The 27,651-nt window shown below is 39.3% G+C and overlaps 1 protein-coding gene across 1 annotated transcript in view; it reads right to left on the bottom strand.

The window, feature by feature from the left end:
• The window catches only part of LGR5 (leucine rich repeat containing G protein-coupled receptor 5), a 118,724-nt gene that overhangs the window by 61,189 nt on the left and 29,884 nt on the right, over nucleotides 1–27,651 (bottom strand). The window lies entirely within an intron of this gene.

The raw sequence follows: 27,651 nt of genomic DNA, 5'->3' as shown, positions 1-27,651 counted from the left end.
TTTTTAATTTTCTATTTCTTTACTGTCTCCCACATAATCCTACAGCATCACTGGTATATGCTGTCTGTATCTCAGAGGCCAAAAGACCAAATGATAGGCAGAGTCTACTCAAGACCAACTAAGACCGCATAACAGTCAGCTGAAGGTTGACTTGAAAAATGACATGCTCAAACGCCAAGACTCAGAGCTAATGCCATTATAATCTCAGAGCGGGTCTACATACTTAAAATTTATCTTGAGATAAGATAAGGAGCTTATTTTTATTTATTATTTTTAAAAAATGATTCAGTTGACATATAACATGGTATTAGTTTTAGGTGTACAACATAATGATATATGTACATATTGTGAAATGATTACCACAGTAAGTTTAGTTGACATTCATCACCACAGAGTTAAAAAATTTGTTTTCTTGTGATGAGAATTTTTAATATTTACTCTCTTTAGCAACTTTCAAATATACAATATTGTATTATAACTGCAGTCACTATGCTGTACATTACATCCCCAAGACTTATTTCTTGCATAACTGGAAATTTGTGTCTTTTGACCACCTATGCCAATTTCACCCAGGAGCTTTTATTTTATTTTTTTAACATCTTTATTGGAGTATAATTGCTTTACATTCTTGTGTTAGTTTCTGCTGTATAACAAAGTGAATCAGCTATACATATACATATATTCCCATTTCTCCTCCCTCTGGCATCTCCCTCCCACCCTCCCTATCCCACCCCTCTAGGTGGTCACGAAGCACGGAGCTGATCTCCCTGTGCTATGCAGCTGCTTCCCACTAGCTATCTATTTAACATTTGGTAGCGTATATATGTCCATGCCACTCTCTCACTTCGTCACAGCTTACCCTTCCCCCTCCCCGTGTCCTCAAGTCCATTCTCTATGTCTGCGTCTTTATTCCTGTCCTGCCCCTAGGTTCATCAGAACCATTTTCTTTCTTTCTTCCTTTTTTTTAGATTCCATATATATGTGTTAGCATACGGTATTTGTTTTTCTCTTTCTGACTTACTTCACTCTGTATCACAGACTCTAGGTCCGTCCACCTCACTACAAATAACTCAATTTCATTTCTTTTTATGGCTGAATAATATTCCATTGTATGTATGTGCCACATCTTCTTTATCCATTCGTCTGTCGATGGACACTTAGGTTGCTTCCCTGTCCTGGCTATTGTAAATAGAGCTGCAATGAGCATTGTGGTGCATGACTCTTTTTGAATTATGGTTTTCTCAGTGTATATGCCAAGTAGTGTCACCCAGGAGCTTTAAAAAAAATCCGGATTATTCTTGTTATTGAAGTGGCCACAACCATTGCACCTAACCAGCAGATTTCAGTGTTGATAGCTTGATACCTTTATCAAATATTAACTTTTAATCAGTGGTGCCAAGACCTAAGGGATCATTCACTCTGTGCCTTTAAAAAGTCACGAGCATGTACAGGGAAGATAAAATATTTTGCTAAATGTTTTAGAGTATGGCAAACCCCCAGAGTTATTAATTTTAATATTTATTAATTTTAATTATTAATTTTAATATTGTTGGTAAACAATGATGTAGCTGAATAAAATGCTATATTCTCAAGCTAAAACTAAACAATGCTAAAAATATAGACTAAAAAAATTTGTATTGTCCAGATATTCAAAATCTGATTTTTTTTTCCTGGCACTGTTTAGATAAGAGAGCCAGATAATTGATTCACAATTTTAGTTCCCTGTGCAGATGTTTCTCTGAAGTAGCAAGGTTGTTTAGTTCACTGAACAGGCATATATTAAACTAAACACTACAGTCTCTGGATTCCTTACAGTGTCTATATAATCTCTGCAAAGACCTGATATTTCTAAAGCATATTCACTTACTTTTAACTGATATCCCACTTATTTCCTAAAAGGACCGGGTGGTTTGCTTCTAGAGCATGTTTATTAGTAACTTAGATCAAACCAGTCTCAAGACAGCTGGTGTGGATAGCACTGACATTCCTCTCCTCTCGTATTTCCCTGTGTGATGTGCAAATCAGTCTGGGACAAACACTGATCTTGTCTATTGCAGAAAGCTCTAAATAGAACAAGGAAATTTATGTTTAAGGAGATTCATAAGCACTCCACATTATTTTACTATTTATTACCCGATTTCAGGCACCTGGAAGTGAAGCTGACATCAGCATTCACTCTCAGGGTTCCCCCTGGAGCATTTTTATGGTGGAGCAGCAGAAAGAATACAGGCATTGTTAGTGTACAGTGTCTTGGGTTTGAATCCTGGCCTCCCCATGTGCTAGCTGCACGATCTTGGGAAAATGGACCTCCCTGTTCAGGCTGCCTCGTATTTAAACAAGGGTGGTCCTACATTAATAGTTTCATACCCTATGATAGCCGTTTCCAGTCAGGAGGGAGAGACTTAATTTGCTTCTTGAAAAGGAGAGTACCTCCCTTTCCCAACAGGAAATTAATCACTTCTCCCTGTTACCTGACATTGTGGTTCCTCCCAGAAAATGAGCTCGTACGTTCGGCCCTCCATATCCGTGGGTTTCGCATCCCAGATTCAGAGAGCTGATTGTATTCGTGGAACTACACCATTTTACATAAGGGACTTGGGCATCCTCAGACTTTGGTATGCGCGGGGGCTCCTGGGACCAATCCCCCAGTCACACCGAGGGACGGCTGTATTGCTAAACCGACCCTTTACGACTTGTTTTCTAATATAGACTGTTTACTTTCTTTTTCTTTTTTTTTTTTATTGAAGTATTGTTAATTTACAATGTTGTGAAGGCAGTTTTCTTTTAAAGAGCTGCTAACAATGCAGATAAACCTATGGCACAAAATAACTTAATAATAACAATCTAAAGTAAAATGAAATAGACTTTTAAAACATGAATCCAAAGTGGGTAAGGTAAAAATTAGTCACATTCACCTTTTCTCTTCTGTGTGCACCTTTTGCACTGATGTTCAAATGTAACACTGGTCTAGCTCAGCGCTTCCCAAGCTGTCCATGGTAAAAGACCAATGAGAAACAAGTTCTACTTTGCTGTGGACTTATATTTTTATAAAATTAATTAATAGAAAAGTGAAATAACACAAAGATATGCAAAATACAAGCCTCAATATTTTGTTATGTGACTTGACAGATTATTCAATTTCTGTGAAAGTTTCTAAACCTTTACTCTCAAATCCTTATCTGTTGTGGATTAGTAAAAAATAACCCTGGTCTGGGAGGGGTCCTCAGACCATGCCTTTTGGTGAGCAATGCTGTTCTTGCCTTCGTGTCAAGAAGGGCAAGACTTAAATTACTTTTAGCCAGTTCAACTTTGAGTAAAACATGATAGAATGAGAATGTTTCGCTGCTAGAGAGGACTGGCACTCAGCACGGTGAGGTCGCCCACTTAAAAGGGAAGAAAATGAGATTCACGGAGTTGAGAGGTCTCCAAGTCACAGTGCAGTATTTAATGGGAAAGCCCCTGGGCTGGAGCCTAGAGCTCTACTTGCCCTTGGTTTTTTGCTTTTCCTTTTTTCCTACAAATTTTCCACTCTGTATAAAAACATCCTCATTCTCACTCTTAAATTATTTTTTAAACTTTTCTGTTTTTTCTTCTGTAGTATTTGGTCTTTCTGACCCCTGGAACACATATAACTTTAGCAGAATAAAGGGATCTTAAAATAGCTTCCAAATCTTTGCATTACTTACTTTTTAAACTATCATTTAAAAAAAGTCCCTATTTTGCACCACATTTGACCCATGGTTCAGTTTCCTAAAATCAGTGAAGCAATGTAATGCACTTCTTTAATTTTTTTCATCTTTTGCCAAGATGTTGAAATTAATTTTGAAGAACTGGTCACTAGGTAAAAGGATTTCATCAGAAATGGAGGATTCATTGTGACAAGATGGTCAAATATGTTAAACCATTCTTCCCTGTCTCTGACCCAACTCTTGTCTACACTGTGTTAATGACCACATCTAGAAATCTGGAATAGGATTTGCAAAGTTCCATGGGAGCAGCTGACTATCTACTGGAACCATTGCCGGAGCTTTAAAAAATATCGATGCCTGGGTCCCATCCCCAGAGTTTCTGAGTCAGTTGGTCCGGTATAGGCATTGGGATTTTAAAAAACTTCTCAGGTTATTTGAATGTTCAGCGAAGGCTGTGAACAGTGCTTAGGAAGAACTCTTTCTAAATTTCTAGATGGGTGCTCTGAGTTCTACAACTCACTCAAAATTTAGGAGGCTAACTAAAGATATTGTTTCCTCTGGGTAGAGAGTTCCACCCAAGCAGACAGTATCTTTCTCTTGAAAGTGTCTTTGTTGCTTGCAACTCTATTATTTATTTTTCTTCATGTGACAAAATATTAATTGAGCATTAATTGTGGTCAGGTCTAGGAAGACAGTGGAGAAGAAATCTGAGTCATCTTCAACTTTTCCCTTTCCTGCTGTCCCTATGTCCCTAAGGCACCCAGTGTTAATTCTGCTACAAAGCTTGCTCCTGCATCTGGCCTCACTTCTTCCTTCCTGGCTGCTACTTTTGGTCAGGTCCCTGCTCTGTTGATAACTGTTCTACTCTCCTGTTTACCGTGCCTCCTCATTCTAGGTCATCTTCTACACCATGGCCAGAGAGGTCACCCTGAAAAGTCCATCCGATCCTGTCACTCCACTCAGAGACATTGCTGGCCAATAAGAAAGGCATCCCCTCGGATGATTTGGAGAAGCGCTTCCCCTCTGGGAGGGGAGGGTGGTAAATTAAAGAAAAGGTCATTTGCCTCCTGCAGAAGCAGCCAGGGAGCAGAGTGAGTGGGGTGGCAAAGAGAGCTTGGCTTGGAGTTCAGCCCCCCATGGAGAGCTCCGGTACCAGGCACAGCCTGCACAACCACACCCAGCTGGGACTCCCCTGCCTGAGAACTTGGGTGGACTTCAGGCCTCTTAGAGGAACCAATGTCCCTACCTTCGTAGGCTCTTCACAACCTGGCCTAAAGCACGTTTCCACCTTGATCTTACGCCACCTTCCTCTCTGCAACATGTGTTCCAGTTACACTGAAATTCTTTCTGTTCCTCTTTGCATCTGTCTTTACCCATGTGATTCTCTTTCCCTAGAGTGCATTATCCTCTCTATTTCCAAATGACTACTCCAGTGCTTAACAGACCCCCATGTTTCAGACACAAACTCTTCTCTTTCCAGCTTAGTTGTTCTCTATTTCCACCTCTAGTCCTTGGATACTTCCAGGATCAAAGACTTGTCTTAGCCTAAGATCATACATCGATCTCCTGGATCACTATTTCACCAGCACCCTGAACTGTCTTTTGTTTCCCACTACTGGCAAAACCCCAGCTCTGGGAGAAAACCTAATTCATCTTCTCTTTTACTATCTCAGTGGACTGAGTGCCACTAGAAAAGAAAAACTCACAAATGTGCAGATTAGTTACTATAAATTCATGGTCTTTGTGGGCTCTCTACACCGCTGCACAGTCCTGTTATTTGTTATGGCTCAGTTTACTCCTGCAGGGACTGCTGCCAACCTTCACCGCTTGCCTCAGACCCCTTAATGGACAGCCACTCCCATCATGGTCACCTTCCCTCTGACTTCGTGGAATTAACTGGGATTCTTTAGATCAAACACGACATAGGCCAAATTTTTGTTCTCTTTTGTCCCTTGCTTAAGATACCCACAGTTTTCTCTTGCTCATGGGTCCCATCTCCCCACCCCCAGGATGCTACAGCACATGATTTCATGAACAATTCCTTCTATTTCCTGCATTTTCAATTTCTTTCTCTTCCCTTTCAATGTATAAATGTAGTCAAGTTTTTCCATGAGTAAAACAAACAAAAAACCAGATCTTACGATCTCATGTCTTCCTCTACCTGCTACCTAATCTTTCTCATTCCCTTTGGGGTTGTTTCTAAGTCTCCAGTTGTAGTCTCCACCTCCTATTCCCTTCTCAGCCCATAACACACAGGCTTCCAGCCCTACATGCCAATGAAACTGCTCTTGCCATAGAAACAATGACCTCCATGTTGTCAAATCTAATGAACACATGACTTACTGGACCTCTCTCCTACACCAGACTCTCTCTTTCTGGAAGCACTGTACTTTATAGTTTCCAAGGCATCATTCTCTCAGGATTCTTTCCCAACTTTCTATAGACTCTTTGTGGGATCGTCTTCTATCTACCCCTTATACGGCAGTATTCTCTGGAGCTCTACCCTTGGCCTAGTGTTCTGCAATCTCTGCCCTTTCTTCTTGGTGACTGTTACTTACTCTCACGGGTTTAAGTATCACTTAGATGCCCATTACCCCCCAAAGCCATATTCCTAGTCTTAATGTTTCTCCTTCAGAATCATTTATCTAATTTCCTTCTGGATATGTCCGTTTACCAATATTGCAGGAATGCACTGTGTCTAAAATGGAAATAATTATTTTCTATTCCGAACTCATTTCTTTTTCTGTGGGGCCAGTTTCTAGTTAATGCCACCACCATCTTCCTGTCAAAAAGCTCAAATCTTAGATACTATTCAACTCTTCCTATTTTTCTTTTTTTATCCTCTCTGTCTATCCCCTTTTCTCTCTCCTAACTCTGCTCTCACTCTCTCTGACCCAATCATCTGAAACTGCCTCCCAACTCTGTGGCTGCCTGCTTCCAGAAGCTTCCTGCTTCTTATCCTTTGAGGCCCACCCTCTGAATGGCAACTAGAGTGATCTATCCAAAAATGCAGAATTAGCCACCCTACTTAAAACTTTTCAATTCCTATCACCTCCCAGATGAAATCCCCATTTGTTAGTATTGCATACAAGCTCCACTGGGGAGCACACCAACCCTTTGTCACTCTGGCATATTGATTCTAATTCATCCTTCAAGATTCGGGTTGGGTGGGTGTCATCTCCTCCAGGAAGCCTTATCACATTTGTGTAAGTGATTTGCTCTCCGTCCTCCTGTATCACCCCATACCTTTAATGACATCATATTGAAATGATGTGTTCATGTGTCTGTCTCCTGCAGTAGGGTGTATTCCTCATGATCAGTGGCCATTTTTTCATCACAGTACTCCTAGTATCTAGCCGCATGTTTGCATACAGAAGATACTCAATGAATGTTGAATTGAACCCTCTTCTACTGCCTCTGTCCTATGAGTGAGCAGATGATCTTACCCAATCCATTAAAAAAAATCAGGTTTCTCATCAAATGGCTACATAATCCTAACTGTGAGGCATGTAATCCTTTTGGTATAAAACACTTTTGGGAACAAAACACACTTTGTGTTGTGCCCACCTTCCACAATGGCTTTTGCTCACAATTAGCGTTGTGGTTTCTCTTTTCAGTCAATCCTATTTGTTTTCTGTCCTAGGGATTCCTCAGAGATTCTCATCCATTGAAAGTCCCCTTCTACCCCCATTGCCCAAGTACATTTATGCTTATGTTTCTCCTCCCCTCCCCCACTCCTTCTACGCTTCTGCTCCTGCCTATATCCCCCCTCCTGTTCTTCCTCCTTCTTTTTATTCCTGTTCCTCCTTCCCCCTTCTTCTTCTTTTTTTAAAAAATTTTTACTGGAGTGTAGTTGATTTACAATGTTGTGTTAGTTTCAGGTGTACAGTAAAGTGAATCCGTTATACATATAAATATATCCACTCTTTTTAAGACTCTTTTCCCATATAGGTCATTACAGAGTAGTGAGTAGAGTTCCCTGTGCTACACAGTAGGGCCTTATTAGTTATCTATTTTATATATAGTAGTGCGTATATGTCAATCCCAAGCTCCCAATTTTCCCTCTTCTTCTTTCCTTCTACTTTTCCTTTTCTCCTCCTCTCCTGCAAAAATATCTACCCTTCTTATCATTTCTATGGATTTGTTGTGGGAGAGGCATGACTGCAGTAAGTATTTAGTCCACCATCTTAAAATCCGGCCATACTGTCTCTATTTGAGACTTGATACGTGAGTCAGTGAACAGAGAGGCCATTCCTTATAGTGTGCTTATTAAACAAACAAAGCAACAACAACAAAGGTTCTTTAATCTCTGCCACAGTTGAAGACAAATATTTTCTTCTTTAGCAGCACCACGCAATTCCTATTTCTTCTAAGTACAATCATGTTAAATTTGTCTTGGGAGATCCAATAGCATTTAGCTTTTTGCCAGACACCTTTGTTAACAATGAATGGATCCAGGATGGAGACATTCCAGCACTTTTTAATTGATCACTTTTTAAATACATTTCTAGAGATAAGCCCTCCTGTGAACTTCAAAAGGAAAGGTGCAGGCTTGAGTAGCATTTTATGACAGTATGAATAATGTATGTCCGGATACTTTTCTCATGTTATTGTTTTTAACTCCAAAACAATGTATCTTTGAAAAATACTTTTTACTGAAGTATAACATATATGGGAAAAGGAATAAATCCTAACTAATAAATCCACTGAATTTTCACAATGTGAACTCACCCTTGTAAACCAGCACAGATCACTGCTACCACCTCAGAAGCTTCCTAACTCACTGCTCCCCCCAAAAGGAACCAGTCTGCTGACTTCTAGCATTTTTATTAATTTTGCTTGATTTTGATCTTTCTATAAATGGAATCATAAAGTGCATGTTTTTTTTTTAAAGACTATTTTTAAGAGCATTTTTAGGTTCACAGCAAAATTGAAAGTACAGATATTCCCTATATACCCCTTCCCCCTCCCCACATGTATAGTCTCCTGCCTTATCATCATTCCCCACCAGAGTGGTACATTTGTTACAACTGATGAACCTACTGATACACCATAATCACCCAAAGTCTGTAGTTTACGTTAGGGTTCACTCTTGGTGTTGTACATTCTATAGGTTTGGACAAATGTATAATGACATGTATCCAGCATTATAGTATCATACAGAGTATTTTCACAGCCCCCCAAATCCTCTGCGCCCCGTCTATTCTTCCCTCCACCCCTGGCCCGCACAATCACTGATCTTTTTGCTGTCTCCATAGTTTTGCATTTTCCAGAATGTCATATAGTTAGACTCATACAGTATGTAGCCTTTTCAGATTGGCTTCATTCACTTAGTAGTACAGAGGATAGCTTTTTGTGTTTTTCCAGCTTCTTTCCCTCATTTATGAGATTTATCCACGTGTTGCACGTAGCAATAGTTAATTCCTTCTCAATGCAATATGTGTCTCATTTTGTTGTTATACTACAATTTATTTATCTGCTGAACTATTGATGAACATTTGAGTTCTTTTCAGTTTGGGGCTATTATGAATGATGCTGCTATCCACATTCTTAAATATGCCCTTCCTTGAACATACATATAAGTGCATATCTGTTGGGTATATATCTAGGAGTGGAATGGCTGGGTCTAGGTATATATGTATCATATGTTCAGCTTTAATAAACCCTGCCAAATAATTTGCTAAAGTGGCTATATTGATTCATACTCCCACCAGTAGTGTATTAGCATTCCACTGGTTTCCATTTGTTATAGCCAAAATTGATATTATTCTTCTTTAAATCTTAGTTGTTTTGGCTAAATGTATGCCCAATGGTATCTCACTATGGTTTTAATTTGCATTTCCCTCATGTCTAGGAGAGTTGAGTGCCTTTTCATATGACTTTGACCAGCAGGATACCCTTTTTCTTGAAGTGCCAGAAGAATATTTTATTTGATGACCTTCAAATTAAAACTTACTTGTTGTAAAAAGTGAAGCTATACATTGATATGTAAAGAAAAAGCTAATAATCTCCTTACTCCTCTTCTAATAGTATTTTCTTTCTGAGGTTTCAAAGTTGTTCTTTGAGATAGTTGAGGTGTAATAGTTAGGAGCATGTATTCTGGAGCTATTTTGCCTTAGTTCAAGTCCTGGCTTTGCTATTTCTAAACTGAGTAACCTTGAGCAAGTTATTTAATAGCTCTGTGCCTCAGTTACCTAATCGGTGAAATGGACTTAATAATAGTATCTGCTTTATAGAATTGTTGTGAGAAATAATTGAGCTAATGTATGTAAAGTACTTAAAACAGTATCTGGCACGTTATAAGCACTACATATTTGCTATCATTATTATTATAAAATAGAATCTCTTTTATGTTTTTACAAATTAAAACTCTTACCTATACAGATGTATCAAGAGCAGAGAAATGTTAGCTTACTGATATTTATGGTTATCCTGAAAAAAATCTCTTTAAAGTTACAGGATAACTTTAAAAATGTTTAGAGACAGTAGGCTTATGTTCTACTGGTCCCTTTGCTTTATTAATATTAATTTTTAATGGAAGCTTTGAAAAGACAGAGCCTCAAAGCTCTGTCAATAACAGGAGAAGAGATAGATACAGTTTTTGTGAGATCATTTATCTAAAAACCTCATGTACTCAGAACACACCCCAAAATAGAAAACGAAGCAAGCAGACAACAAAACAAAACGAAACAAATGAACAAAGGAAAAAATAACAATAGCAAACCAAACCTTCTTTGAACAGTCAGAATAAGAAGCCCACAGAGCCAGTCGTGAATGTTTATGTACTTTTCTCAGAGGAAAACGTCCCAATCAGAAAGGAAGTATTCTTTATTTGGGCAATCTTGTTGTTTGTTTGGTTTGGTTTTGAAATCCATGGTGGCAAATTACTCATGGGAGGCAGACTCAACAAAGTTGGCAATGATGTGGGAAAGCAGATTTAAGAACTAAAATCATCATCATCATTATCATCAAACACATAGATCTTTATCCATCTAGTGTAATAGTTCTAGATATACCAAAAGCTTCCCACCCAATTTGGAACCAATTTCCCCGCACCTCCCACAAGATAGTATAGATCTTTATATGTTCTAAAGGATGGAATAATCATCAAAAATCATCAGAAAAGTTTAAGAATCTAAGAATACACTAAGGTTCTATCTTTTCTACTTCTCTCTATTCTCTGTGAACAATTTCCAGACTTGAACTTGCACCTGCACTACAGATCTTTCTTTCTTTCTTTCTTTTTTCTTTTTGCAGTACGCAGGCCTCTCACTGTTGTGGCCTCTCCCGTTGCGGAGCACAGGCTCCGGAGGCGCAGGCTCAGCAGTCATGGCTCACGGGCCTAGCCACTCTGCGGCATGTGGGATCTTCCCGGACCGGGGCACGAACCCACGTCCCCTGCATCGGCAGGCGGACCCTCAACCACTGCGCCACCAGGGAAGCCCCAGATATTTATTTCTAACAGTTTTATATTTGGCCTTCTCCATGTGGTTAATTGACCAGTCACCTACAGCCCAACACATTTCAAATTGGACTCACTGTTTTCTCTCTTTTTCCCAGACCAGCTTTTCTCCTTGTGTTTCCTCATCTTGAGTAATGCATCACTGTTCTCTCAAGCAATCAAGCTGGAAACCTCAGGTTAATTGTTTTTTTTTTACGTCATCCTATCATTCATCGTCCGAATGGCCATTAACCCTATTGATTATATCTCTGAAATGTTTCTGGAATAATAACTAACATTTAGCTGACACATACACACACACAGTCTAATGAATCTTCAGATAACAACCCATTTTATAGATGAAGAAACAGGGACACACAGAACTTTAGCTTTCCCAAGATGACACTGGTAGTAAGTGGCAGAGCCACGGTCTGAACCTGATCTGTCTGACTCCAAAGCTTTTGGGATCAGCCCTTTTCAGCTACACTATATACTAGAATCCAAGTTCTCATTTCAATTTTTGGCTGCCATAGCTTAAGTTCTGGTCCTAATATTGCATCACCTTTCTCACTCTTAAGAATTACCACGCATGTAAGGAGATAGCTCAGGGAAAGTTTGCTCCGCACTTTTCTGAACCTGGTCACAGATTGGTGGAATTTCTGGCTGCTTTTACCTCTTGGCCAGCACTTTTGGAGTGACTATTCAGACCTCTCTGTACTACCGACTCTGCTTCCACTTAGCCTTGTACACCTTCTTTTGGGTCTTTCTTGGCTTCCTGGTCTGTAGCCCCTGGTCCATCTCTCTTCCATCCCCAGATCCCAGAATTCCAGTCATAACCCTGGGTTTCACACTCATCTGCGGGGGGGTGGGGGAGTTCAAGCAATTTCAATGGGATCTTAATGGTCCTCTCTACCTTCATTCTTCCCTCCTTCCCAGTCCATCTGGAATTATCTGAATTTTTTCCTTGAAGGATAAAGGAGCTAATATTTTATACTGTGTTTCATTTTTTTCTTTTAACAATAACTCCATTTATTTGTCTAGAACTGTACAGTTTACAAAGCTCTTTCATGCCCACAAATTTGTCTTTGTATGAGGTATTTGAACATGAGTATTTGCAGAGTCCAAACTAAGACTGTACTATAATTCACAATACTAATGTTCACTTGAGGAATATATTGATTTTCTTTATGCTTGAAAAAAAAATCAAGCAACTGGCTTTGGAACTAGAACAGGGTTTCTCAGTCTTGACTCTATTGACCTTTGGGGCTTGATAATACTTTGTAGTGGGGGGCTGTCCTGTGCATTGGAGGGTGTTGAGTAGCATCCCTGGCTGTACCCGCTAGATACCAGGAGCACCCCTCCCCCAGTGGTGACAACCAAGAACTTGACTGTTATGGGCTAAATTATATTCTCCCCTCCCCCCAAATTCTTATGTTGAAGTCCTAACCCTCAGTAACTCAGAATGTGATTGCATTTAGAAATAGGGATTTTAAAGAGGTCACTGAGTTAAAATGAGGTCATTAGGGTGGACCCTATTCTGATATGATTGGTGTTACTATCAGAAGAGGAAATTTGGACGTAGACAGATACAGAGGGAAGACCATGTGAAGACACAGAGAGAAGATGGCCATCAACAAGCCAAGGAGAGAGGCCTCAGAAGAAACCAGCCCTGCTGACACCTGGGTCTTGGGACTTCCAGTCTCCAGAACCATGAGAAAATAAATTTCTGTTTTTTAAGCCACAGCCTGTGGTACTTTGTTACGGCAGCCCTAAGAAACGAATGCACAGACATTGCCAAATAAATGTCCCCTAAGGTCAAATTGCCCCTGGTTGAGAATCAGTTAACCAGTACACATGAATTACACACAAGAAAAAACTATTAATTTTGCCTTTTGTGATGACAGAAAAAGTAAGTTTCCAATGACCTTTTTTCTTTGAAAGAGGGAATTTAGAAAAACCTTCCCTCCCTACTCCTCTTTCACATCATAAATTCCTTATAGCAGAAAATTTCGTTACTTTATTATTGAACAACGAAAATATAAAACAAAGAGCAGAGCCAAAGACTATAAGATATGGTTCATGGATAACCCAAGGAGTGACTCTGAGGCTGTGTCATTGAGTCTTTTAAACAATTCTGGAGCTGTGGCTGCACTGAATGTTTCCATAATAATTACCCAGAAAAGACTCCCAAGGCAACATTTCAAAGAAAATCTTCCAAAAGCTTTCATGAAAGGAGCTGGATCTATTTTATTTCACCCAGGCAGAAATGCCCATTGTTTTCCCTGCCCTGGGCAATAAGTAAGACACTGAAATATCTTGCAGTTAACACGGTGTGACCATGGGACCCGTCCATGCCAACAGGACGAAATCTTTCTCTCCCATCCACATTCCTTCTAATACCCTGAAGCACACACAAAGGCTCTGAGTTATTATTAAAAAAGGCAGATCTGACCCATCGTCCTACCTCATCCCATGGGTTCAAAAGGCCTTTACTGGTTGCCCATCATCTGCAAAATGGATCCCATGTTGTTCTCTAGCTGTGGTATGAGGATAGCAAAATGGGTTACAGTTTTGAAAAAGAGGTCAGGGTCTCAAAAGATGGTTCTGCCACCAACTTGCTTATTGTCAGTTTTATGCTTTTCTGGTCTTAACTGCCTAGTAGGTATTTCATGCTGCCATGGTGAGGATTAAATGAGATACTGTAGGTGCATGCCCTTAGCTCAGCATCTGGCACTTGAAAGGGCTTTACTGGTTGTTGGCTGAATTCTCCATGGTCCAGTCCTGATCTACTGGATTAGGTTTACCTCCATCTAAACTCTTCCAAACAGTCTATATTCCAGTCGCACCAGATTGCCTTTTATTCTCCCAAGGTGTCCTGAGGTTTTACCCTTTAGATGGACACAAGATATATTTCCTGTGAAGCCTGTGTTCAAGGGAAGGGATTTGGAGCATCTTATCCTGTGGCTTTCTGTGCCCAGGCTCTGTTGGAGTCACACAGACTAGAGAAGCTGCATGTCAAGCGCCTGGCACAAGGCTCCATCCTGAGGGAGCAGCCGTCATCTCCTGTAGCACATCTGCCCACCTGTGTCCCACTCAGTCTTCGTTCCGAAGCGCTCTTGCACTTCCTGCTTCTACTCCTGGCTCCTCTGCAGATGCCCCACGTGGCGGCCAAAGGTAGCCCTTCAAAACCGAATTAGCTCATTCCCTGGCATGGCCTGAAATTCCCCCAGTGGATTCCTGTTTGCTCTTAGGTTAAATCCAAATGCCTTAGCATGGCATTTTGTGTGTGTGTGTGTGTGTGAACAATAAAGTGGGTTTATTTAAAAAGACGACAACAAAATTTGACATTGAGAGAGATATAAAAGACCCACAGGTTTAGAATTATTAAATACAAAAATGATTGGCTATAAACAACGTAAAAATAATTTCCCAGTCCCCCAAAAGAAGTACGGCAATTATAAAATTTTTGTACTGTATGTGCATTTCCCTTATAATTTTTAAGAACCATTCTAACAGTCTATTTGTGTATAATATAAATTTACCATAACTGTTAATAAAAAGTTATTTTACATTTGAGTTTACTGAGTGTGCCTTTTTCTGTAAGTAACAGTATCTTTGGTTTCAAGTTCACCTTGAAATTTTTATTTACCACAAAGATCTTTTTACCCCTAACTCCTTCTACAATAGAAGACAGAGGTTAATCAGTCATGGGTCCTGTAAAAAAACAATGTGAAGAAAGGTTCTAGAGTGACCCAAAATACCAATGCAGATATTACCTTTCGGTGGCCAGCTAAGAGGTCCATTCTGCGCCAATGAAACAAATGGAAGTGAAACCTCAGAACAAGCAGAGTTAAAGTTCCACGCCAGCATACTGTGGATGTGAGGCCAGCAGAGGACATTCCATCAAACTCAACTGAGCCCAGTGCATGAGTGGGGACCCTGAGGAAGCCCAGATGGTCTGCTGTGAATCCCAGCTGGGTGCAGATGATACTTAAAAGGACAACGGTATAGCTGGATGTGAAATTCGAGAACCTGCCTACCATAAGCTGCTTATCTTTGAACCCAAGACCTTAGACCCAAGACCCACGCTATTTCTCCTCTCTGAGACAGCACACCTAGTAAAAACAGCATCCAAGATTGGTTTCATTATCTCCTAAGCAGGTAGTGGTGACATCACCACTAGCACTATAGCATCCAAGCTCTGATACAAATGGATAAGCTTCTGAGTCAGTAAGAGCAGAAGCTGTGTCCGGCCATCTGCGTCTGAAAACCATCCACAACGCACAATTAGCAGATGAGAAATTAAAAAAGGATGAGGTCATTAAACTGTCTCACTGGAAACATGATTCCACTCTTTCAGACAGAAAACCTACTAGCCTGGGAGACTTTCACCAAAGTACTGAAGGGTCTGATGCATGGGCTCATTGCCTGAGACCTACAGTCTTGAGTCAAAAAAAATCTACCAGGAGGACAAGAAAGGTCTAGTCTGTGAACCACTTGGTCAGAAAGGTCCAGTTTAAAAAAAAAAAAAAAGGACCCACTTTAACAAAGGTCTCGTTCAAAGTGCCCTGGCTGGTTGGCTCTAAGACAGCCTGCCAGCAACAGACAGTTCTTCCAAATTATCAGAACTGGTTATGAGGTGTCTTCTGAGAATAGTCTGACTACTCCCTTACACCATCAACAGTATTAAACTGGGCAGGAATCTCTGGATATTCACTTCCTTGAGAAGGTCTCCTCATCCTCATACCGACTCACCGTCCCTTCACTCACCCACTCAGGCTATACCTGCCCCTGGGTGGTTCCTCCTAGATCCCGAGTGCCTTCCCTTCTCAGGTCTTCTCCCATGACACTCATCTGCACCTCACCCTCCCTTCCAAAGGCTGTTCCTCTTTGTTCTTAAATATCGCTTTTTCAGATAAGTCTTCCTGACCTTCTAATCTAGAATAGGTCCTTTCCCGTATCGCCTTGCTCTTCTTCCTGCCTCCCTCTATTCCCCTCCCACCCACCCCGCCACCTCCCACCATCATTCTTTTCCCTTAAGAATAGTTTTTGGTCACATCTTTGTTTTTTATTTTTTTAACATCTTTATTGGAGTAGAATTGCTTTACAATGGTTAGTTTCTGCTGGATAACAAAGTGACTCAGCTATACATATACATATATCCCCATATCTCTTCCCTCTTGTGTCTCCCTCCCACCCTCCCAATCCCACCCCTCTAGGTGGTCACAAAGCACCGAGCTGATCTCCCTGTGCTATGTGGCTGCTTCCCACTAGCTATCTATTTTACATTTGGTAGTGTATTTACTTTCCTGTCCTCCTTTCTTGAATGCCATGAGGGCAGGGGGCTGCTAAATCACCAGCTTTTAGCGCAGTGTCTGGCACATGGTTGACAATCAATAAACACGCTTGTTGAATGACTGATGAGCTGAATGCATGTCACATTCTCTGGCATTATTCCCTTCTTTTCTTATTTCTAGGCGGATTATTTTTACTAAGGATGTTTTGAGTCTCAGGATAGCATAGCATGCAGATTAAAGAATACCTTGTTTTTCCTTTAGACAGCTGGCTGAAGTGTACTTTAAAAAAATAACTCTACTATAAGTGCTAATCTATTTATCAAAAACGTATTGATGAAAAATAGATTAAAAAAGAAAAAGAAACCCTATAAATCTCACTAAGTTTTGAGTTAGCTTCTGGTTGAATATGAAAGATGTAGAAACATGATTTTATTTCAAAATCAAATCGGGCATACATTCTATACCTATTTTGCTTTTGAACATTTTATGAGCCTGCATAGACACATACACTTTTCTCTAAAATAAATTTTTTTCTCCCATTAAACGGAACAGTCTTTACTGTTCTTACCTCAGTGGTATGGAGAATGTGAATTCAATGTTTATAAAATGTATTCTGAGATCCTTTGAAGCCTATCATATATTTAATGAACTCTTGTTATTTCTGCAATGCTTTAAGGCATTTAAAACTCAAAACAAATTAGTAAAAACAGAAATGTAATTCCCAAAAAAGCCAAAATGCTACAATATTTGAATTAAATTAAACTACCCAAGAGTTTGATTTATGCATTCCTTTTCTAAGGTGTTCCTAAATACTGACTTGCATTAGAAAGATGAGAGACAAAAGTTTCTCCGTGTTGCAGTGGAACTTTTCAATTATGCTATGGGAGTAATATCCTAGCTTAATGTTAGTCTTCATTTCAATCTGGGGCTGATAGACCAACTCTAAAGAGATACTATTCACTTTCAGATAAACTGTTTTTCCATTTAATTTAACCAAGATTCCAGTAGAGGGAGCAGAGTCAACAATTAGAGAAGAGAGACTTTCAGAGTTCAGACACTCAACAAGGAAAAGACCAAGGGCTGAATTAATTTGAGAAATACATAAGACAATTTTAGCTACCGATAACTTGGCTTATCTATCTACCTTCCGAAGTACTGTGGTCATGAAAAGCAATTGTCTGCCTTTCCTTAACTACTGCCATGGAACATTCATTTATATGCTTCTAAGTGCTGCAAGAGCCAATAAGTCACTGATGAACTTTTGAAATCAACCAAAGGTGTAATCATTCATTGTTATTAGTTAATGAGTTGCAAAGCTCGAGAAAATGTAAAAATAAGTGAAACATTTAGAGCCTTTTAGACCAAGTCTGACTACATATACAATCAGAAATTCAAAATGTCAGTGTAAGCTATATCAAATGTACAGTTATTAACTGAGAAAAAAATGGAAGAGAAAAAAACCAGGGAAACCTTAAAAAGGTAAAACCTGTGCTTGTATTTTTACAATGAATCTTGTTAAGGGAACTGAGTCAGATGTGGGAACTCAATGACTGCGTATTGATGATGAAGCTAAAAGAGCAACACAGGTAAGGAATTGTACTAAGCACGAGGAAGTGAGTTTACAAATCTCACTACAAATTAAACAGTAAGAAGTAGAGTTCTAACACTGATGGAAACTTACCATTAGTTGTCACACTGCCAATTCCAGTTGCCCTGGAGTTGGGGCATACACAGCTTGTGTGACGGTGTGTGGCAAGCCTACTTACTAGGTCCCTGGCGGTTCAGTGTCATGAAAGGAGGCCATTATTAAAAAGAAGAATCCCCAGGGCTGTTGGTGGAATAAATGATCAGTAACAAGATAAGGATTTTAAGAATTAATACAATAGTGTGTAGTTTTAAATGTGTTTTCATGAATATGATACTTTTTATTCTTTTACTTCTTTAAATTATAATTAAATTTAAATTTTATTTTAGGTCAAAGTGATTACACACACACACACACACACACACACACACACACACACACATTTGTACCTACCTACGTACATATATGTATATCAAACAACTACAAGCCTTATGATGAAAAAACAAACACAAAAACAAAGTCACCAGGCCCCTGTGACCCTTTCCATCCCTGATTCCCACTTCTCAGAGGCAACCATTTGCACCTCATACTCCAGAATGTCTCAAGGGTCACTCTCTTCAGACTGTAACTTTCCAGTCTTCTATCAGGGTTATTGTTTGTGGTGGGAGTTTGGATGGTGAGGAGACAGTTGTCTGACTGTGTGAGCTAAGGAGATATTTAGCTGCTTATCATTAAACTTTTCAGTGAATCTCCCTATTTTCAATAATCCTTGACCTTCAAAAGAATCCTCTTCTAGGATTTTACCCAAGAATTGGCTTGCTTCTTGACTTAGCCCATGCCATTTCTCTGCTAAGTCATTTCACGAATTTGTTAACACATCCTGCCTCTTATAATTTTCTCTCCTGTTCTCTTAGTTTTTGTAGGTTTATGCTTTTTAAATTACTTTTCTGCCACTGAGATAAACATCTGTTTAATCTGCTTTGTGTTTCTGACATTTTTCTTAAGCTGAAACCACATGCCAATTATTCAAATATTACTTGTTTCAGGTATAATGTTTTACTTTTCCAATCCATAACAGCCTGATTAAAAATAGTCATGATATACATGGCTTTTCTCCTAGTCATACTAAGGAACTTCAGTCCCCAACACATTTTCTTCCCAAATCGTTCTGGAAGTTCCAGCCTTGGCTGCGATGACAAGAACTAGTTCTTTTGACCACAGCGTGGTATCTATGTTTACCCCTTCTTCTGCCCTGGCTTGCTATGGTGATGTGTGAAAATGCTGTCAATGATCAGTCAGCTGGGCTCCAGATGCATTTTCTACCTGAGACTAAAAAGTATGTGGGGCGCTATTGGTACCATCATCACCAATGCCACCACCACCGCTGATGCCGCTGCTCTTGACTTTTGCAGGTGGGCACAACTCCTTTTACATCCTTCCTACAAGGGTCTTGGGTCCTCCATGTAAATAAACCCTTCCTCAGTTATTCTTGAATCCCAGAATAGATACAGCTTGAGCGCAAGTTAAGTAACCTTCCCAGGGTGATCCCACTTAAAAGTCTGTATGCCTCTAAAGAACATGTCTTTACTTACTGCCTGTCCAGAAAGCTGTCAACACATTTTCCATTAGTTGGGAGGGCTTCTTGAAGGAGATGCAGTTTCAGTAGCTTTTTTTTAGTGTTAGAAGAATAGTAAGGTAAGGTGGGCATTCAGAGGGAGTGGTTGGAGTTCCAATGGGTGGGTCTGTGTAACTTTGCAGTCCACCTACTGATCTGGGTGGCTGGACGGTGTCCTATTCTTCCCTCATTAATATGTGAGTCCCATCTGACTGCTCAAAGAAAACAACCTTCCTAAATAGAGGAATCCTATGTTTCAATCATCGACATATTGGTGATTTTTTTCTATCCTATAAGCATCTCCAAGCTAACTCTCAAAGTCCCAAGGTAGGAGTAAAATGACCAAGGGGGACATGAGATGTACAGAATAAAAGCCTTTTTTTGTTTAAGTAAAATAAAAATGGTAAAAGTTTCATAGTCCTATGGATCTAAGACCAATCTCCTCATAAAATCCCTCCCAGATCTTAACTGGCTGGGAATTAATCTCTTCCTTCACCAAACTCTCAAAGGACTTTCTTTTTACTTACTTTAAACAAGTAATTATGTTTCTACTATCACAATCCTAAGAGGTATCCTACACTTAAACTGAGTCTTAGAGAGATGTATTGGCTGAGATAAAGGGAAGTGTGAGAGGGAAGAGGGTTCTCAGGGAGGATAGCATGCACGCAAGCACCAGGGCATAAGAGAGCAGGGTGCTCTCCAGAAATTACAAATAGGCTGGCATAGTTGAGTGGAAGTGCTTGTGTTGCAACATGACTCAACATAAGACCTGAAAAGCGTTAAGGGCCAGAACCAGACCAAGCCGGCCGCCTATGTCATGTTGAGAAGCTCAGAGTATCCTGGAGGCTCTGAGAGCCACTGCAGGATTTTAAGCAGAGGAATGACATCATCTTTGGATTTAGTAATTCTCTTGGGTGGTAGTTCTTTTTCTTTTATTTAAAGACTTTAAAAGGGGAGTGATGTTTTGTTTTCAGAGATTGTGTAGTATATTTTCTCTATTTCTTGATAGCGAGCATTGAATATTTTGTCATTTTTTGTGCATATTCCATATTAATTTCGAATTAGACACACTAACAGGCTTCAATTAGAACAATTCTTCACACGTTCTTTCTTTTGTGGTCAAGAAATCTTCCTAGATGCATTTTTAAAAGCCTTACATGTCTGCTAGCCTCAGACAGGCTGTAAGAATCTTCTTGAACCTTAATTGCAATTCCAATTAGTCATAGATCAAAACATTAACGTGGACAGATTAAAGCAGAAGCCCTCATGCTTTATTTCCTAATATCATCTGTCTTTGCTTTGAAAATCACACCAACGGAATCTTCTGCATCTGCACACCCCAAAGGCAATTTAATCTCCCTTGGCCAACATTAAAGCTTTAAAGTAACTCTATGCTATGATGTATTTTTCCTCCTTTTCCAAGTTCAAGTATTATATAATTCACTTTTTATCAGCCTTATTCTTGTAGATGGTCAGTTGCCACATTGTTTATAGTTTTAACATCATCTAAAAGAAAAGCTTAAAGTTACGTAAATTGATTTTTCCACACATTGTCATGTAGAACTGAGCATAGTCAAGGACATAATCTAGAGTGTATTAACATGTTGCTTTGTAATATTTCTATTAATTCACTATTTTAAAAGATCTTGGAAGTAAACCACTCATTTATAAGCCTTCAATGCAAACACGAGCAATTTCTCCCCACTTACTGGATGTGTTTTAGAATATATATTTCATAGATGTGAGTTTCCCACCTAAATTGAATCTTACCCTTTAAAAATGCCTAACTTTTTTAAATGTTAAAATTTCACATATAAATCTTGAATTTTTAAAATTCTATAATGCCTTCTTAAGAAGAATTAAAATGTTTCTTGATATTCATGGTTGCCACCTTAATGGCAGTACCTGTGCTGGAATATCTTTTGACTATCGAGTGAGGTCTGTAGGATTCCTTGTCTGGATAGCAAATGATGGCAGATAGGTTGGTTTTATTTTGGGGGTCTAATCTGGGCCTAATTTGGGGGTCTACTTTCTGCTATTGATTGGATTATCAGTTGATAAGTCTTGCAGTTACCAGTGAAAAGCGGAAAATATCTTGGTGTTTAGCTTTTATGTAATTGTAATTTATACTCAGCATGCATTCAGGAGCTAAATAATCAAGCTTATCAAGATTATATGTAAAAGAAAACAAATAGGATATGAAAGAGAGTCAAAGGCTCCTTTTTAAAAGAGGCTTTAGTGTATGGGATTTATACAGTAATATTTGACACTCAGAGTCCAGTTACATTTCTTGGCTCTGTTTTAAGAGGCTGAAGTTGCTAGAAGGCTGACCTCTGGGAAAAGGAGGCCTTATTCATCCGGCTGGTATGACTCCGATTTCTTTAATGGGTGCAGATGAACACAAAGTGTATCACTTTGGGGTCTGAAGACATACATAACTATTTTATAATTCATTTGTTGCATACAATAACACCAGTAATCTGATAAAGTGAATAATCATCATACTCTGAAAATTAAGGGTGACGTAGGTTATTATCCTAAATTTACTCTTCTTTTTAATCATATATTAAAAACATTTCAAAGTGAATTAGACAGGACAGTGGAAATTAATGGAAACATTATTGACTTTTCTGAAAACTCAGCTTGTCATATTAATTCATTTGAAGTTCATTCATTTATCATTCAACAAATTAATAACTAACATTTAAAAAAAGTGTTGAATAAACGTTAATTTATAAACACATTATGTAATTTCCCCCCAAGTCATAATTCATTCACTCATGCATTCATTTATTGACTCAACCAACATTTATTGAGAACCTTTTATGTGCCAGGCCCATGAAAAGTGCTGGGAATGCAGTAAGACATGGACACTGTTAAAATTTTCCCACCTGGATTGTTAATCTCTTTGAAAGCAGCGATTTAGTGAGAATTAAATACTAAAATACGATTATGCTCACATATGAATTATTTATAATATAGTATATTTGGGCTGAAGCCTTGACCATTGAATACTCAGTGAGAGAATTTAACCCGAAGTCATAAAGTTGAATTCTGCTATCCACTTAAGATTAGTTTTGCATTATCCTTTTTGATCATAGGATGTGCTTCATACAATCAACTCATGCTGCGGTATGCATATGCCATGTGTAACACATTTTTTGCTACTGACTACAATGATTGAAGTCAGATGTTATAAGCACTCGTTTAGCCAGTATTCTTAATAGTGTCATAATGCTGGTGTTGAGAGACAAGGATCTCGCCTGTGTGGTACAGACACCCCAGGCCTATCCTTTCTCAGGTTATATTTGTTTAGCAGCATTCTTGAGACAAAAGCTCTGCCTATTTTCCATTTCAAAAGAATATTTCTTATTGTAAAATCTCAGACAAGACAGGAGGGCTTGTTGTGGCAGTTTGATGTGGGAGATGTGTTTAAATAAGGAAAGCATTGTGGAGCCTGTCATATCCATTCAGGCAGTTCTGTCTATGGCCCATTACCCTACTTGTGGGGTATGTATATGTGGGCACACTTGCAGGAGAGCCTGGAGTACCAGAAAGGGCACTGACCTGGGGGTCAGATGCCTCCCATTCTGCCACTTATAAGCAAGTTATCCTCAGCCATAAAAAAGAACAAAATAATGCCATTTGCAGCAACATGGATGGACCTAGAGATTGTCATACTGAACGAAGTAAGTCAGACAGAGAAAGACAAATATCATATGATATCGTTTATATGTGGAATCTACAAAAAGGGTACAAATGAACTTATCTACAAAACAGAAAGTCACAGATGTAGAAAACAAACTTATGGCTACCAGGGGGTAAGGGGGGTAAGGTAAATTGGAAGATTGGGATTGACACATACACACTACTATATATAAAATAGATAACTAATAAGGACCTACTGTATAGCACAGGGAACTCTACTCAATACTCTGTAATGAACTAAATGGGAAAAGAATCTAAAAAAGAGTGGATATATGTATATGTATAACTGATTCACTTTGCTGTACACCTGAAACCAACAAACATGGTAGATCAACTATACTCTAATAAAAATTAAAAAAAAAAAGCAACTTACCCTCTCTCTGTATCCCTTTCTTTGTCTATAAAATGGGGATAATAACGGTTATCTCATAGGGTTGTTCTGTGGATTAAACTGCAACATAATGTGTGTATATGCATGCATTTTATTATGAATTGTTCATAATATACATAGGATGGCTTATCAACTAAGAATATTATATATGTTATAGGCATATCACCATTTGTGAAAGAACTAAGACAGTTAATATTACAAGTACGTTAACATATATCATATTTTCCCCCCGATTCAGAATCCACTAAGTAATCCTTTAGCAATAATGGTAGCTATGGACTTCCCTGGTGGTCCAGTAGTTAAGACTCTGCACTTCCACTGCAGGGGGCACAGGTTCAATCCCTGGTCAGGGAACTAAGATCCCGCATGTGGCGTGGCCAAAAAATAAATACATAAATTTCCTTAAAAAAAATAATGGTAGCTAATATTTATTGAGTGCTACTATTTCACAGACGCTGGGCTAGGCATATGCATCCTTCACAATGATCTTTTGTGGGACGCACTGTTGATAGAAAAGAGACTGAGTTACAGAGAAACTAAATACCTTGCCCGTGATCACTAGCTGGTAAATTGTGAAGGATTCAAAGCTAGGCAATCTGATTTAGAGCTCTCACTTAAAAAAACCCTACAACTGTGTTGAGATATAATACCATACAATTCTCCCATCTAAAATTCAGTGAGTTTTATTATATCCAGAGAGTTGTGCAATCATCACCAAAATCTAATTTTAGAACACTTTCCTCCCCTAGAAAAGAAATTCTGTATCCATTAGCAGTCACTAACCATTCTATTTTCTGTCTCTATAGATCTGCCTATTCTGGACATTTCCTATAAATGGAATCATACACAAGGTTTATTCATGCTATGTCATTTATCACTACTTCATTCCTGTTTATTGTTGAATACTGTTTCATTGTATGGATATACCACAGTGTATTTATCCATCCAGCAGTTGATGGACATTTGGGTTGTTCCTAATTTTTAGTAAAGCCCACATTCTTACCAGTTAAGGTAGGCTCCATTATTTCGAAATTGTTTACTATTAGTAAAGTTTTGGTTATTAGATATTCTGCTTGTTTGCCTTCCAGGTAAAAAGAATTTGTTAATTCATAAAACATTTATTAAACAAATATTTTATTCCAGATGGGTATGTCAGGGACTGAAACAAAATTGCTGTCCTCATGGGGTTTATAGAATAAGAGGAGAGAGAAATAATTAAAGAGTTACAGAAGTGATAAGTGTTTTAATGAAGATGTAACCAAGATGCTGTGGGACTCAGTGGAAGGGACCTGTTCAGCCAAGGAGAGCACAGGCAGGGTGGGTGAGATCATGGTGCAGGAAGCCTTCCTGGAGGGTGGCCTAGTGCTGAGTCTTGAGGGGTGAGTAGCGATTATCTAGGTGGAGAAGAGCGTGGAAGACCATCTAGGCAACAGGGACAGCATATGCTCTACAGGAAGCCCAGCGCATACTACACATGCTTATTATGGTTGTTACTAGGTGCACATAAGGCTGTGGAGGGAGCTAAGCCCGCCTGGAAACAGGGGTGGGAGTAAGACTGTATTGGGACTTATAGGTCATACAAGGAGTTTGGGCTTTATTTCATAACTCTGTGTTTCTCCCAAACTACGCAGGCGTTATTTTGCCATATAAGGGCAGTAACTGAACTATTATTTTATTTTTTCGAATATTCTTTTATATATCTATATGTTGTGTATATATATGTATATAGAGATGTACCTATAGATGTATAGATATATATTGACTCAGATTACCTAGGTAAATTTAATAAAAATGAAAAATTTCTCTTACTACCTATAAATAGAAAACCAGTATCACCTGTCATAAATAGAAGGCCATTGTTAAAGTATACACAGTGAAAACCAAATAATGTTATTAAATCCTAGATAGATTCTTAGTTAGATTTGCCAAGTCAAGCTAAGCCTGAAGCCTGTCTTCCCTGTGATAAGATGGGAGTTTAGTGGGTGTAAGAGAGGAGTTGAAGACAAACTAGCTCTCATTGAGACTTTCTTCTTGATGAAGCCAGAAGGGTTGAAAGGGAATGAAAAGGGAGTAACTCTCCCACTATATGATGAGACCAAGTACCACTACTCAGGTACTGCTGGTGGTATGGATACCCCTGGGAAGTCACTGAAGGATTTTTGGCAGAAACACTTACGGTATTAAGATGACACTTCTGGAAAGATTGCTCTGGTGGTGCCCTACAGAATGAATTGGAGGACGGTCAGGTCAGAGGGGGCCATTCCAAGAGTCCAGGAAAAGCTGGTATGTGTGTCCTGTGATGCTACCCTGGTTATGGGTGAGCCTTTTTTAGGTTCTAGCTTTTAAAAGAAAGAGCAGGAAGCTGACTACTAGGCTTTCTAGCTATTGCAGGGAGGGATTTGAGGCTCATGTGTCCAAACCCATCCTTCACGGCACTCGGCCTTTAATTGTTGCCAAGGCAGTTAAGTGGCAGCGTTTCTCCCTGGGCTGGGGGCGGGCGGGGCCCACTGAAGTGAGCCGACAAACCGCTCTAAGCCTTCATGTGTTTATCCTTTCAGCTTCTACTTCACTGGATTTTCTGTTTCTCCGCTTTGACCTCACCCCCATCTCCTGCCCCTCTCAGCTTCTTTGTGTCAGTGTCGCTTTCTGTCAGATCACTGTCAGCGACCTGGGGAAATGGGCAAACAAGGCCAGAGCGTGCTGCCCCTGAACCCTCTGGCGCCCGGGGAGGCCCCAGAGCGAGCGGCCGCACCCCGCCGTAAAGTGACTCATCCAGCTCTCTGGGGACCCGTCAAAAGAGAGGAGGAGCCTTCCTGCCTGTGAAATCGCCTCAAGATCTCACTGAAGTGAGTACGAGAAGGAGGACAAAGTATAAAGTGGGGCCAGTTCTCATCCACATTGTGACTGGCTCATACTTTAAAATTGCACGCAGGATTTTACCCTGTAGAGAAACGTTTTGAATATAATCTCCTCGGCAATGGGTTACTCTTTCGGCTCCATAAACTTTACCTGGGCCATAAAACCAATGGCTAGATGCACAGAAGAATGAAGGTGGGAAAAACAATGATGCCCATGTTCGTTAAAATCTGATTTGTAATATGTATGTGTCTGTGACATTCTAGAAGTCTAAAGTAATCTATATATTGACATAAAAACTAAAAAAAAAAAATCTAAACACCTTTCAAAACCTTTAATTGTGTATTTGAACAATGTTGCACTAAACTTTCAATACTGGGGTGCTATTCACGGCCCTATATTAATAGAAAGGTAACTGAGAAAGATACTCTATATGAACAATTGCCTGGTAAGAGTTTGTCTAATACTCACTGGCAAAAAATATATATATAGGTATCTTCTGAGCACAGGAATATATTAGAGGAAGGCTTACTGTCTTCTTTTTCTGGGCCACATGTAGGAATTCAGCAAAGATGTAGAAAAAAAAAAGGCAGGAAAGAGAAAACTCAACGGCGTGTCCACACACCTAAAAACCAGAGGCTACCACAGAGATCCTTCAAAGTCGTCTTCTATAGTGGGAGGATTTCCTTTAAATCCTTTTCAAAAGCATATGGCTGGCTTTGAAAGCTTAAATGGCATTTGTCAACCATCAGTAAATCTTTAAAATTGTTTCTGCAAATAGGCCAACTCAGTTTCGGCTTTTCCCATTAATCTTTAGGTGGGACCACTGAAGACTTTTTCAGAGCCTAGATAATGCCTTGATTAAAAGGCTCATTCAGGACGGAAGGCTTCAGCATTCACCTTGGGTACATAGTCATTTCTCCAGGGTATTCATGCGTTGTTATTGCAACTCTGCAATTGTGCCCCAAACAAGACATTTTTGCCACAAAGCTTTGAGTAGAGACATTCTTTAGTGAATTACTGAAATCTTGCCCTTCTGTTTATCACAGCTTGTTATTTTTTATCAAGT

Source organism: Orcinus orca, chromosome 11, assembly GCF_937001465.1.
Source record: "Orcinus orca chromosome 11, mOrcOrc1.1, whole genome shotgun sequence".
Taxonomy (NCBI): Eukaryota; Metazoa; Chordata; class Mammalia; order Artiodactyla; family Delphinidae; genus Orcinus; species Orcinus orca.
The sequence above is the reverse complement of the archived record's forward strand: the minus strand, read 5'-3'. Positions and strand labels throughout refer to the sequence as shown.